We start from the raw sequence: 15,541 nt of genomic DNA, 5'->3' as shown, positions 1-15,541 counted from the left end.
ATGCACTGACACTTCTCCGAAGAAGACACACAAATGGCTAACAGACACATGAAAAATGTTCAATATCACTAGCCATCAGGGAAATACAAATCGCAAACACAATGAGATGCCACATTACACCAGTTAGAATGGCAAAAATTAACAAGATAGGAAACAACAAGTATTGGCATGGGTGTGGAGAAAGGAGGACCCTCTTAAACTGTTGATTGGAATGCAAGCTGTTACAGCCACTCTGGAAAACAGTATGGAGAATCCTCAAAATGTTAAAAATAGAGCTGTCCTATGATCCAGGAATTGCTACTAAGTATTTACCCCAAAGATACAGATGTTAAAAAGAAGGGGCACGTGCACCTCTATGTTCATAGCAGCAATGTCCTTATTGATTTTCTGTTTGGATAATCTATTTGATGTAAGTTAGGTGTTATAGTCTTCTATTATTGTATTACTATTGATCATTTCCTTTATGTTTGTTAATAGCTGCTTTCAGAACTTTGAATATATCATACCACTCTCTTCTGATCTGCAAAATTTCTGCCAAAAAATCAGTTGATAACCGGGGCAACTGGGTGGCTCTGTGGGTTAAGCCTCTGCCTTCGGCTCAGGTCATGGTCCCAGAGTCCTGAGATCGAGCCCCACATCGGGCTCCCTGCTCAGCGGGGAGCCTGCTTCCCCCTCTCTCTTTCTGCCTGCCTCTCTGCCTACTTGTGATCTCTGTCTGTCAAATAAATAAATAAAATCTTTAAAAAAAACTCAGTTGATAACCTTATGGAATTTCACTTGCATGTAACTGTTTCTTTTCTTTTGCTGATTTTAATGTTAAACATTAATTTTGTTGCAGGCCCTGTGTATCTCCTAGATCTGGATTTCTGTTTCCTTCCATAGATTTGGGAATTTTTTACCTATTATTTCTTCTAATGTATTTTCTTCCCCCTTTTCTTTCTCTTCTCTATCTGAGATCTCTATAATGTGAATGTAATTATACTTGATGGTGTTACTGAGTTTCCTTAACCTATTTTCATTTTTTTTATTTTTCTGTTTTCTTTATCCTGTTCAGCTTTATTGCTTTCTATTACTCTGTCCTCCAGGTCACGGATCCATTCTTCTGCTTCCTTTAATTTACCATTTATTCCATACATTTTTAAATTTCAGTTATTGAGTTATTCATCCCTAATTGGTTCTTTTTTCTCTTTTTTTATTGAGGATCTTCCAGTCTTCTACTCTTTTCTCAAGTCCAGTGAGTATCTTTATGATCATTACTTTAAATTCTCTATCAGTCGTATTACTTATCTCCATTTTGTTTAGCTCTCTTGCTGTGATCTTGTCCTATTCTTTCATTTGGGATCTAATCCTTTGTCTCCTCATTTTGTCTAACTCTCTGTGTCTATTTCTATGTATTCGGAAAGTCAGCTATACTCCCTGCTCTTGAAAGTAGCAACTTTATGAAGAAGAGCTCCTGTAATGACCTGTAGTACAACGTAGTATGATATTGCCCTGTTCATCAGAACCTGGGGCTTCGGGAGTATTTCTTACGCATGCCACACACACTCTGTGGTTGTGGATGAGCCATATTACCTTCAATTCAGGCATTTGCAGTGGTTCTATTTGGCTGTGTTGGCAGGGGTTTGTCCCTGTTAATGACACAGTCTGGTCCATCTTGGGCCCCTGTTGGGTCAGACCAGGCATTTTTCAGAGTTATGATAGTACCAAACTGTGGGATGCTTTCCCTGTGTTGTTCCTGGAGAAGCTTTCGTTGGTGAGTGGGACCTGCAGCCAGAAAAGCTATCTTCCCCTAAGCCACTGCTGGGGCTGCGTGTGGACAGATATGTGGTTATCTGTCCCTTTCCCCAGGGCAGGAGTCACTTTGGAGTAGTGCTGACCCCTGTGAGGGCTGCTTGCACATTGCCAGTCTTATGACATCACTTTATACGGACCTTTGCCAAGGACATGTTGGTGGGAAGGTGAGGTACTCTACCATCCACTGTGAGAAGGAAACTGCAGCTGCCTGGAAAACTTCTGTTGCTGGGCTGGAGGGGGCAGTACATAGAAGAGTGCAGGTACAGGGGGGCATGTTGTTAACAAGTTTGGTGGAGAGTTTTCATATTGTACTGGTTCTCACAGGTATTCCTGTATCCAGGCTGAGTAGGGGGAGGGAGATGACATCAACCAGCTCTTTTTTTCTTGAAGAAGTCTTTCTAAAATCCCTGTCTTTCAGCACAAGTCTTGAGATTAGCAAACAAATCTCCCTCCCATGTTCTGCAGGCATTTTCCAACTGCTGCTACTGTGCTGTATCTCAACAGGGCTGTTTTGTGCTATCTCTTTAAGGGCCGAGACTCAGTTTCTGCTCACCTTCTCACTCTCCCAGAGCCAAGCTTATGGTCTTTTAAAGGTTCTCGTTTTAAGCCTCACAAATTATAAGAACTTGCAGTGTTAAACCCCTCTCGTTTTCAAAGCCAAATGTTACTGGGATACATCTTTCCAGTGTAGGTCCTTATGCCTGGGGTACCTATGGTGCCTGGGGTGGGGTTTGCTCCTCTCCTCTCTCTGTGAATCAATCAATGTCTTTCTCTTCCTCAGTTTGGATTGTTTCCCAACTATGTTTCTGCCCTTCCTACCATCTTGAATGTGGCCTCTTCTCTACATTAGCTATGGAGAGTCTGTCCTGCCAGTTTTGGGGTCATTTTATAGGTTATTTACCCTGATGTGGGTGTTATTTAGGTGTATCTGTGGGACAAGATAAGCTTAGGATCCTCCTACTCTGCCATCTTCCCTAGAAGTCCTCTCTGTTTTATAACAATTACTAAGTTATTCTGGTCATTCATTTTCTTGCCTGTGTTCCCCATCAGAACATAAGCTCTTTGCAGGTGTTATATCTCATGGCATGTGTACTTGTGATGCTTTTCAAAGTATTTACACATAGTAATTACTTTTTTTTTTTAAAGATTTTATTTATTTATTTGATAGAGAGAGATCACAAGTAGGCAGAGAGGCAGGCAGAGAGAGAGAGAGAGGGAAGCAGGCTCCCTGCCGAACAGAGAGCCCGATGCGGGACTCGATCCCAGAACCCTGAGATCATGACCTGAGCCGAAGGCAGTGGCTTAACCCACTGAGCCACCCAGGCGCCCAGTAATTACTTTTCATAGCTGTTGGACACATGAATAAATGCATGGAACAATCTAATATTAGAAAACACATTTTTGCTATGTGCTTTTATACATAGTGCCTTGTGTGACATGTAGAACTGCTTACTTTTTCAGATGGGGAAAGAGAGACTGACATGGGGAGGTGATCATCTTACTCTCTTCATGTTCCATTTTTCTTTCCACATAACCACGGTATTTTGTCAGGAGGGGAAAGAATATTTGAGCAGGGACAATAATTCACAATTCATAGCTATTCCTCATTGCTTCTACTTTCATTAAGGTAACTTAAATATAAAATTATCACATATGTTTAACTTTTCAAAGCATGATTTTTTGTCATTTTCACAGAATTAACAAAAGTAAAATAGAATGAAAGTAGATTCAACCTTCTATTTCAGTTTATTTTGGGCTCAAGACTTAAGATACTTCAACAATTATTTTTTTAACAAAAGATCACGTTCCATTGGAGGCTTTCTTAAGTTATTCATTGGCATGGACACCAGCAATGCAGAACTAGCATTTTTGCACATCAACTGTTAAAACAAATTTTAATTACTTTGAAGGTATGCATGTAATGTGTTCTGCACATTCCATATTTATGTAAACAGGATAGTGTATTTTTTCTGAAACAATATTTCTAGTTAAAAATGAAACATTTATTTAAGAAAAGTTAGAGTTTATAATACAATATTGGAACAAGGTTATGTAATATGTCCAACGTTGGCTTTCATCTATATCCTTTCCCTTGGGTATAGAGAATAGCAACAAATGATATAGTAATGTAGCATCTTGGAGGGTTTTATTCTCATTATTTTTTTCACACACTGTGTATTGAACCAAAAGTTGTTTACAGTCCCTTTCTCCCTTTCCTTCCTTTACCACAGAAATAGTAAAGATTCATTAAAACCACTTAGAAAGCTTGTTAAGTCACAAATTCCTGATTCAATGGGTCTGGGATGGAGATGAGAAATTCCATTTCTAATATGGTCTTAAGTAATCATGTTGATGCTGGTCCAGGGATCACAAACTGAGAACCACTGCTTTATAACAGAGACTGAGAAACCACATTTACTACCCTCATTGTCTTGTGACCTTGTATATCTCAGTGGGAACTGAGTTATGCTGTATTAACAACTGCCTAGTATAAGTGGCTTAAAAAACAAAACAATACCTTTCAACTCAGGTTTCACATACAAGGAAAATCATTGAGAACTCATTAATTTTCACTCCGGAACTCAAGCAAATATAGGTGTTATCTGGAATGTTCTATACACAGGGACAGAGGGGAAAAGCTGTGACAACTTTTACATAAGGGTCTTAAAGGTACAGCTCAGATATAGCATATATCACTTTTACTTAAATTTCCTTGACCAATGCAAGTGACTTGTCCCACTTAATTTCCAAAGGACAGGGGAGAAGATGGAAAGATACTTACCTGGAAAGAAATGAACGTGAAGGGTAGTAAACATCTATAAGACCCATCATAGATAGAATTCTAACCAAATGATATAATGGAAAGTCATTGGGTGGGTGCTTCCAGGGGAGAAATAGACTTGGAGGAATACCCCTTCTGAATTCCACCCTCTTTAACAGACACTTTGTTTTAAGCTAGAAAGTACATGTGATTTCTGGAGGTACAAGATACATACTGAGGTCAGAGGGATCAGTAAAGTAGAGTCTATCAACCAAATCTGACCCACCATTTTATTCTTTTTTTTTTTTTTTTTTTGTGAATAAAGCTTTACTGGAACACAGTCACACTCATTTATTTACATATTGTCTATGGTGTTACTTTCACCCTAGAAGGGCAAATATGCCCCAAAAGCCTAAAATATTTATTCTCTGTCCCTTTATAGAAAAAGTTTATCAACTGCCATACTAAGGATTACAGATTGTAAAGATAAAGAGAACTTGGATCTTTAATGACATCCTTGATTACATCTATTACTGTGGATTTCCTTTTTTAGATTATTTTTAAACAAAGGAAACATTAAGCCTTATTTATTCAATCTAAGCTAGCAGGATTTATTACTTACAACTGAAATCATTCTTAACTGATATATCTTTTCAAACATCCTGTCACACTAAAAGACTAGGTATTATCCAGATTTTCAGATGGTAAAACAGACACAGAGGTAATATGATTTGCTTAAGTTCACGTAGTTACCTATTTGACAGAGTTAGTTCTATAACCAAGAATACAGGTCCGCAAGTCAGCACATGGGTAGATGTATTGCAGTATCATTTTTTTATTGTGTTTTGCAAAATCTTGGGAAATGCATCATCATGCTGGAGAAGTTATAATAAATACAAAATCATCACAGTGACAAGAAGTTTGGAAGAGATACTTGGATGTAAACACACTAGAATTCCTATTTTTAACTTTGGGTGATGGTATAAGATTAGCATATAAATGATAATTAATAGCATAGATGTAGGAAAGTGCAAGGTCTGAGAAATTTATAAAATGGAAATAGGACACATATTTTTGAGAGTTTAATTTGTGCCAGGGTTTTGTACAGAGAAACATTATTTAATTCTCGTAACAACTCATGTGAGTGAAACATTTTTATGCCCCTCCACACATCAACCTTTTGAGGCTCAGAGTTATAAAGATTTGTTTAAGGTCACACAGTGGTTTAGAGTAAAGCTCAGCTTAGAGTTCTTATTTCCTAAGAGGCTTGCTTTTTTTTTTCTTTTTCTTTTTTTTTCTCCCTCTGTCCTTCTGTCTCTGTCTCTTTCTCTCTCCCTTTCATATATAGTATGGTGTCAGACAGAAGTGAGTGGATATGTCTAGAAGAGCTTTGTCTTTGATGGGTGCCTCACTTTCCTTTTATTTTCTTTCCTTTTCTGGTGTCTATAAGCCTTATTCCCACTGTCACTTTCACAGGCAGTAAATCTCAGAATGTGGACCCTGAACCAGAATCATCACTACTACTAGGAGCTCGTAAGATATACAAATTCCTGGACCTACCCCAGATTTATAGTATCAGAAGAGCTAGAAATCCCAGCCCAGAAATCTGTGTTGTAAAAGCCCTCGGGTTATTGTGATGGACTAATCGTTGAGAACTACTTCTCTATGACAATGTATTCAGACTCTGATAGATTACCCTCTTATTCCCTTGAGTTCCCGGCTGAACACAACTCTCACTTAAGCATGTGAAGAATGTGAAGCATTCTCCAAAAGGAAGAACTCAACATGGCATACTTTGTTCCTAACCTGGAGTACTTGCATTTTAAGAGGAAGTTCTGGGTTCCAGATACGGAATGAATGCACAGTACAAATCAAAAGAAGGAGGGAAAAAGACAACTGAGAAGGCAGAGCAAAACATTTCAGTAGGCCTGGTGGAAGGTGATAAAATTTAGTAAGCTATCTGTACATTGTGAAAGGATAGAGATTTAGAGTTTTAAAATCCGGATAAAAGTGATAGTAGCCTGGGGCACCTTGGTGACTCAGTCGGTTAAGTGGCTGACTCTTGATTTCAGCTCAGGTGTGATCACAGGGTCCTGAGATCGAGCCTCACATTGGACTCTATGCTTAGTGGGGAGTCTGCTTAAGGATTCCCTCTCTTTCCCTCTCCCTTTGCTACGCACCCACTCCCTGCTTGCATAGTCAATCTTTCTATCTCTAAAATAAATAAATAAAATATTTTTTAAAAAGTGATGGTTATCTGATGATGCAAAATTGAGTCTGAGGTTTGGTCATTTAAAAAAAAGCAAACAAACTTGTATGTGACATAAACTAAGTTCCAGCCAATATACCAGTGAATGAAAGACAGCTTTCCTAACTTCATAGATCTTTTCTACTAGAGGAGAAGATATAGTTTGATGAAAGAATTTGAACAGAGACCTAACTGCAATGAAAATGAGCTTTGCAAATGTCTGAGAAATGACCATCTAAGCAGAGGAATAGCAAGTGTAAAGATCCTGTGGTGACAATGTGGATCAGCAAGGCCAGGATGACTAAAATGGGATGAAGAAGGGGAAGCATCTAGAAAGTGAGGTGGAGAGATATTCCACAGGAAGGTCAAGGATTTGGGATTTTATTTAAGTGCATGAAAAGTCATTGAAAGTGACTTCAAGCGGTGACATGTTATAATTGATATTTTTAAAAAGATTCCCTCTGGGAGCTGAACGAGGCATAGTGAGAGAGTGGGAAGGTGGAATGGGGAGGAATCCTATAATTGTAGAAATAGGCAGAACAGTTAGGAGACCAGAGCAATAATCCAGGTGTTTCACCATGAAGTAGTAATGGTAGACAAGAAGAGACGTAATTATAGCTGGGTTATTTAAACACAGTGATGAAAGAATTTCATGAGAGTTCAGAGGTCAGCATCAGAGAAGTCAAGTTGACAAAGATACCTCTTTGGGTTGAGCAATTGCCCCTAATGTTGGAATGCCATTTCCTATGTCAGGACTACCTGAGGGAAATGCAGGCCTTTTGTTGGGAAAATATGACAAAAATCAAGAAATTGGTTTTGTGTGGGATGCATATCAATATCTAAGAAGATACAAAGTCTGGAGCTCAGAGGAGAGATTTGGCAACCTTGAGAGTCACTGGAATATAAATGGCAAAAGCCAAATATCTTTCCATAGGGAACTGGAAATAGAAAAGTCTTTCGGATGGAATACCTAAGCAAAGAAATACTAACTCCTGCCCACAAAGAAAAAAGAGGCTCAAAAAGAGATGACAGCATGTGAAAAGAAGAAATGTGTGGCACCATAGGATTCCAAGGAAGCATTGAGTTTTGCGAAGGATTGATCAACAGCAGCAAATGCAGCTGACAAGACAAACAAACTACATCTGAAAACAACTGTTAAAGAAACATAGAAGTCTCTCCTATTTTATTGTGCTGGTGGGAAAAATCAAGTTAGAATTATTTGCTGAGGTAGGGAGGAAAGGAGAAAGAGAGACAGTAAATGAAGCTAGAATACTTGTATATTATTTTTCCTTAACAGCACAAAAATTTTGACAGGATATATACAATCATTTTTTTTAATTTAAAAAAATAAAATTCTATGAGGAAGATAACCTCAGGGAATATTCTTACATGATTTTAAGTCAATATTCTTATTTCTGAAATAGGGTATATATAAAACTATGCAGAGGTCCATTGTGTGTATTAAAGTTAATAATCCAAATAAAATATAGAGCATGTAGTTTGAGGAATAGTAGACACTTAAAAATTGTTAGCTGAAATTATTTCATAATATTAGGATTGGTATTAGAGTTTTATAGCATTTTTCATTCCTTTTTTCTGCCTCTCCCTCAGGACTATCAATTATCTATACGTTATTGGTTTAGTCACCGTCCATATCAATCATATCTTTCACCTTTTATAGAAATTTGTCTTTTGCCTTTTTTCTCCTCATTCTGAGAGTTTCAAGTTTGTGAGCTGTATCATTGATTTGGTACTTTCAGTGAAGGTTCATACTCTGCTGATTTACTTCTGTGTCCTTTTCATCTTTGCTCATCTTTTCTGTCTCCCTTTTCATCAGACTAAATTCCCCTTCTGCCTGTTAGACCCATTTCACAGAAATCATGACTTCTTTGATTCTAAGGAAGGTCTTATTAAAACAGGTTCCTGGAGTTCTTTTTGGACCTTACAGTAGCACATTTTTGGAAATTATGTTAATTTTTTTAAAGATTTTACTTATTTATTTTGAAAGAGTGAAAACGTGTGAGCAGGGGGAGGGGCAGAGGGAGAGAGAGAATTTCAAACAAACTCTCTGCTGAGTGCAGAGCCTGACATACAGTTCCATCTCAAGATGCTAAAATCATAACCTGAGCTGAAATCAAGAGTTGGATGGATTTTTAACTGACTGAGCCACTCAGATGCCCCAGAAGATGTGTTTTTCTTTTGACTTTCCTGGATACTGTATTTGCTCTCTTATTCTGTAAAATTTTCTGTTAAAGCACATGATGATTTTTTGAAGTTGTTGTTTTTTTTTTTTCTTACTTATCTCCAAAAAATGTCCAGGTCTTTGTCATGAGACAACCCTTGCTATTTCTCCCAGTTGATGTAGGTGATGGTGTAAACGTCTTCAGATCCACAGCTGAGGTATAGACTGATGTGCGTAGCCTCTGCCTCTCAAGCCGATTTTCATCCAATGTACTGCTGCACTACTGAGGTGCTATCTTTCCCACCTCCTTTTGGATTATTCTTCATTAATCTAAATTGATGTAACACGTGAAAACTAAAATTACTAGCAGGGATTGTTACTGGTGGCCTGCCCATTTCTGTTGACTTGAAGGTACTGCTCTTGTAAGGATTACCCTGCCCAATTGCCACACATCCCTTTCAGATTTCAATACTTATAAGAGATTAACTATACAAACGGACCATGGCCAGTCTATATGTAAAGACAGCACTCTGACTTACAATGTGCAGCAACCAACCCAAGAAGCCAACCTACTATATATAGTCATCAATCTAGGAAGGCAGACTACTACCTGTAATACCAATCCAGGAAGTTAAACAATAATCCCTTGAGCAATCAGCCCCAAATAGCCAGGACTTCACTGATAACTGGTAGCTTCTCTAATATTTGTCCCCACTTCCAATTTAGGGTTAATCAGATAAAGCCAACTATGTAAACCAACCAAAAACATAGGATGCCTTGCTTTTAGTTATCCAGGCTACAACTTCCCTATGCCAATAGCCTCTAATCAGGACATACCTGAAGTCTTCCCTTTTCTCTACCATCAAGGTTTCCCACTCCACTGTGTGCCTTTGTGTCTCTGCTGAACACAGATGATAGTGATTGGCTCTTCCTGTAACAAGCTCTAAATAAATAACTTTTGCTTGCTCTCATTTGGGTGGTCTTCACTGATTTTCACACTTACTGCCCAGTTGCTTTCTGTGCTACATAGCTTCTACCTACATAAATAAATATTAAGCAACTAATATTTTGGGGAACCCAAAGAAGAAGAAAAGCAAGATCTACCATAAGCTAAAATTTGGATAGTTTATTATTATGATTCATTTGCACCTGCCTCATAATTATACTATGATTTTTTTTTAATCAGTTTTAGTTTTCAACTTTTTTTTTTTTTTTGTCTTCATGGATGTTTTAGCGAGAAGTTGTAAGTGGGAGCTTATTGCTGGTATCTTATACCACGAGTAGCCGTGCTACTCTTTACAGGTACATTTTATTATGACACCAGTTCTGACTCACTAAATACAAGGTTAATGTGTTTCTCAGGCTTACAACTTTGACTCTCTCTCCTCACCTACAAACACACACACACAGTTCCATTGATTAATGAGTCCCATTATCCAGATCATTTTGTTTGTTTGTTTGTTTTTAAGTTTGTCCTCAAATGTATACATATTTTAGATGACAGTATGATTTTTCTTGAATTAACCATAAATTGATTCACTGAACTACCAGGCTATCTAATAAATCTACTAATTAATGGGATGCCTTCTAATTTAAAAAAAAAATATTTATTTCCCACATTATGCTGCTAATCACTCTGTGGCTTTTATAAATAAATGAGGACCTAGCACTCACAGGTGTCCTTAAAAGAAGGAAGGCATCAAGCTATTGAAAACAATGAATAGGTTTCCTTTTCATCTCTTTCCATCAACTGAGAAAAGTTAAATTTCACAACTTGTGTTTGCTGTGTGAATAGTCTGTTTTTCTTTTATCTGCTTTTCACCTCCGCACATAGCCTTATGTCCTTGAGACACAAAGTAATTTAGAGTGGCTCTTTGCTATTCCTGGTAATTCAGCCTTGTTTTTCTACTGCACACTCCAAAGCTCAGTGTGAAACATTTATCCTACTTAATCATGACAATATAGGTGCCAGGAGGAATTGAGTGCAGCTGCCCTACAGCAAGGATCTGGTGTTAGGAAGAATCCCTGCTCCTTGATTTTCCCTTTGAAACTTCTTTCATGGGTCCCTTTTTGTGTCTTAGTATTTCCTTCACATGTTTACTGCCTCACATGATCAGTTTGCATTCTGCCCTGATCTAAAATTATTTTTCTTTTTAGCCAAATCTTACAAATTTATTACCAGTTAATAGGCTGATTTCTGCATTTTCAATATCAATAGTAGATAATGTTAACACATTCCATGAGGCATTTGATCTTCAGGATTTCATGGAGACACACCTTCTAATGTCATTTGGCACTCACACTGACTCAGAGAACTGCCTTCTCTAAAGTACATGGCTAGTTGGGATTCAGTTGGTTTAGCGGCTTAGCATCAGACTAAGTCCTCTATCATTTGATTCACTCTTCAGTGTTCTTTCTTCTACCAAACAAGATACAAAACAGAAGTATATATTTTACTCAGCAGTAACAGTTGAGTCACCTGATTATTATAATCATTCCTGACACTGCAAACTCTAATAATTATTGTCCATGTTTGCTCTGTGTCAGGCACTGTGCTGAGGAGTTTATAACTCATGACAACTTCATGAAGCATATACCATTATTATCGCCACATAACAGAAGAACCTGACTCATCAAATAAATAAGGACCTTGCTCAAGGCCACATAACTTTGACTCCAAGTTCTTGTTTTGAATGAAGTATCATTTCTTTGATAATTCTTTTTAAAATTTCGGTCATTGATAAAAGTCTCATGTAAAATTGTGTTATTTAAACTTAACAATTATTAAAAAATAAAGTAGAAAAATTATGGGAGGGAGAGATTGCATTGCATTCAAATTTCAAATCTGATATTTCTCTGTCGAAAAGATTGAAAGGTAGATTGTAAAATATCTCACAATTCAGATCAAGCCAGTATATCTAGGAACCAAGTTTGGCTGCCTCCAGAGCCTATTTTTCTCAAGACTCAATATTGCCTCTCCAAATGCAAACTCTGTGACTTACTATTTTTGCTTTCTGAGGCAAGTTACTTAGATTCTATAAGCTTCAGCTTCTACTTCTAAATGGTGATATTTGAAGGGTTATGAAGATTAAATAAACTCCCAGCTGTATAGTTCTTAGCAAAGTGCCCAGCACCTATTAAGCCTTCCTAAATAATAGCTACCAGCTGCTATCAGAGGACATCATAATGTGAGATTTGTCTACATTGGCAGCCCATTTCTTTGCTTCTGTGTCACAAGTCTACTGTGGAAATGAAGAGGAGAATGTGAGTCAATATGTAGCATGGTACAACATAAAGAACATTGACCCTCATACTAGGTTTTCTGCTAATACAGTGTGACACCGGGAATATTACTAAGCTTGCCTGAACTCAAATTCTTCCTTAGGGAAATACAGTAGTTGCAATGACTTCCAACTCTAACTACTTGGAGTGGAGCTAACTTCACAAGCTAAATGCACAGTCTCCTTTAAGAGTTCCCTCACTTCAGAGCACCAAACATCCAACCCTCGATTTTGGCTCAGGTCATAATTTCCAGGTCATGAGATTGAGTCCCATATCCAGCTCCATGCTGAATGTAGAGCCTGCTTGATAGTCTCTCTCTCTCCCTTTGTCTCTCTGCTCTTCCCCCTGTTCATGCTCACTCTCAATAACAACAACAACAACAACAATAATAATAATAATAAAGATTGCCCTCATTTCAAACACTATCCACAAGTTTGGAGATCATCAGGCCATGCTTTCTTTTGACCAACTAGCTATAAATTTAGGGGTCCTACTACCTTCTCAGGTTCAATAATATGCTAGAAAGATTCATAGAACTCAATAAAGCACTATACTTAAGATTACAGGTTTATTATATTGAGAGGGAAAAAAAAGGTAATCAGAGGGAGAGATGCATAAAGGCAAGATCTGGGATTTTTTTTTTAATGATTTTTTTTTTTTAAGATTTTATTTTTATCTATTTGGGAGAGAGACAGGGAGAGAAAGAATGAGCGAAAAGAAGGTCAGAGGGAGAAGCAGACTCCCCATGGAGCTGGGAGCCCGATGCAGGACTCGATCCCAGGACTCCGGGATCATGACCTGAGCCGAAGGCAGTCGTCCAATCAACTGTGCCATCCAGGCGTCCCAATCTGGGATGGTCTTAACTGCAAAGCTCCCATTGTCCCCAAGGTCACATGACCCTTCTAGCACATTGGTGTGCAGCAATATTCAGAATATTGGCAGCCAGGGACACCCACCCACCTTTTGGTGTCCAAGGTTTTAATTTGATCTTTGGTATGTACGCATGATTGATTCAGTCATTAACTATAGAATTGAAGTTAATCCCTCGTCTCCCTCCCCTCCAAAAAGGTTGGGCTAGTATCAAATAGCTCAAAGCCCCAGGTCTCTTATCACATGGTTTGGCTTTCTGACTTGACCAGCTCCCATCCTGAGTCATCTTCTTAGCATAAACTATCCAGGGGCCCACTGTGAGCCACCTTTTTAGTATAATTTATCAGATGTGATCTGAAGGGTTCACCATGAATACCAAGGACACTCTGGGAAATTCCAAGAACTTTAAGATTACTACCCAAGTTGTAGAGATGAAGCCAGCCAAATTCTTTATTACAAGTAGGTGATACAAAAATATGCTCTCCAGTTCTACTTCCTAACTTTCTGAAATAAAGAATCTAGGATTTTTTTAGTGGAATAATCAGGAAAAGGAAAAATAAAGGAAGTGTGTATACAGAAAAGCTCTTTCCTCCATGACTGTCTTTCACAAAGTAGGTACAAAGGGAAGAGATAACTCTGGTATCAGAAACATACCTCTATGCAGTTATACATTCCTCTATAGAGGAAAATAAAAGTGGCTGAAAAGAATGGTAGTGAATTTTGTGTCCTGTAGCCTACTGGTCCATTATCTAAAGTTTTAGTTAATTCCTTTGTTAACTAATAAAACAGTCAGATTCATAGTTCTATATCCTGGGAACCTTTTAATTGTATACCAAATGGCTTAGAATTATAATAGATTGTGGGACTTGATTCCAACCACCTTTCCTTCCTAGGTCTTATGATCTGACCCCTTTCTCATGCAAAGGTTATTGAGTATTAATGGAAGTTCACATGTATTAGACAAAAAACAGTGTCAACATAATATACAAACCTTAAACACATTGTTTTGCGAGTCATTTCTAAAAGAATATAACATGCTGAGGAAAATAAATATTTTACCATATTATAGTCACTTACTCCATATAGTCATAGAATAAACCATCAAGATTCTCTGCTCTTTACTAACAAAAAAATGTCTTCTCTGCTTTTTTTCCCAAGCTAGTAGGTAGAATATCACCCTGCTTTAAGTGCATGTGTATATGTGTAGAGTGGTATACTTGTTGTGAAAAGAAGTGATTAACACTGCCGTGGAAATGAACAACAAAATTCATTGAGATGATTACTTAAAATGAAATTATTTTACATGTATATTATTGTATGTAGTGGCTTATACAGAGGTGCAAGAGATTAAAGAAATGATCTCTATGCTTTTTCTTGTAACAGAATGATCTTTAGATATTATATACTCAGAAGATTTTTAAGACCAGCTTATATTTTAATATATGAGGAGGAAATATTCCTCATATATAATAGGGAACCAGCTAAGAATGCATCGTCAGCCTCTTTTTTTTTTTTTTTTAAGATTTTGTTTATTTATTTGAGAGAGAGAACACAAGCAGGAGGAGCAGCAGGCTGAGAGAGAGAAACAGATTCCCTGCTGAGCAGAGAGCCAGACATGAGGCTCAATCCCAGGACGCTGGGATCATGGCCTGAACTAAGGCAGACACTTAATGAACTGAGCCACCTCCCTTAGCCTCCCTTTATTCAACCATTTACTTAGCCAATATGTGGTCAGGCTAAACCAGGCTTAGCTGCCATCAACAGAGATGTGGAATGCCTTGTTCCCTTGGGACTCACCAGGTGTTGATAAAGTAGACAGTTCTACGATTTTTTTAAAAGATTTTATTTATTTATTTGACAGACAGAGATCACATGTAGGCAGAGAGGCAGGCAGAGAGAGAGAGAGAGAGAAAGAGAGAGAGGAAGAAGCAGGCTCCCCACCAAGCAGAAAGCCCGATGCGGGGCTCGATCCCAGGACCCTGAGATCATGACCCAAGCTGAAGGCAGAGGCTTTAACCCACTGAGCCACCCAGGTACCCCACGATTTATTTAAGTTAATTTGACAATGTCATGTGAGCAACATGAACATAAGACATCAAGGAATGAATTACTAGGCAAATATAGGGAATGGAGTTCAATGGAACATAACCAGAAATGAGGATAGATTGAGTTGAGATAAACACTGCCTAAAGGAAGATAGAGGAATGGAAAGGTGCACACCAGCAATAAAGAGAAGTCTCTGCCACTGATCAGCCACAAGCCAAAAGTATAGGGTGGCTAATACCTCCGTCTCTGGTCTACAGGCTCAGGCCACTTTGATGAGCTGTTTCTGGTGCTTTCATGAGTGTGATCTACATCTGCCTGGATGAATTTATTGAGTTGACAGTGGGAGGAAATGAAGCAC

Source organism: Mustela erminea, chromosome 1 (genome assembly GCF_009829155.1).
Source record: "Mustela erminea isolate mMusErm1 chromosome 1, mMusErm1.Pri, whole genome shotgun sequence".
In the NCBI taxonomy this organism is placed as follows: domain Eukaryota; kingdom Metazoa; phylum Chordata; class Mammalia; order Carnivora; family Mustelidae; genus Mustela; species Mustela erminea.
The sequence above is the reverse complement of the archived record's forward strand: the minus strand, read 5'-3'. Positions refer to the sequence as shown.